Source organism: Thermobia domestica, chromosome 2 (genome assembly GCF_964235325.1).
Source record: "Thermobia domestica chromosome 2, izTheDome1.hap1.1, whole genome shotgun sequence".
Classification (NCBI taxonomy): Eukaryota; Metazoa; Arthropoda; class Insecta; order Zygentoma; family Lepismatidae; genus Thermobia; species Thermobia domestica.
The window spans coordinates 224926966-224927357 of NC_137455.1; positions in this window are offsets into that span (position 1 = coordinate 224926966).

A 392-nucleotide genomic window follows, 5' to 3' on the forward strand; every position below is an offset into this window, starting at 1 on the left:
ATTTTTATTTGAGAGGAGCTTGAAGTTTATGAGTACAAGTATAAAAAATATTTCGTTTCGTTTCTATATTCAGCTATAACCTTCCAGATACAACCTTGAAGACCATTTTCTACTGATAATCAGTGGCGGACTTAGAAAAGTATTTTGGGAGGGTTTTTTCTTATTAATGCTTAATTTTTCTAAAAATTCTTAATTTTTTATTTAAGAACAGCTTGAAGTTTATGAGTAAAGGCAAAACTAATATTTAGTTTGTTTTAGAAATTCCGTAATTTCAGGGTACAGGCTTCAATTCGAAAGACATTCCCACCCTAACCCCCTTCGCAAATCAATCACTGCTCGTAATTAGTAATGACAACAATTTAAATACGATAAGAAAGAAAGTCGGCCAGGAC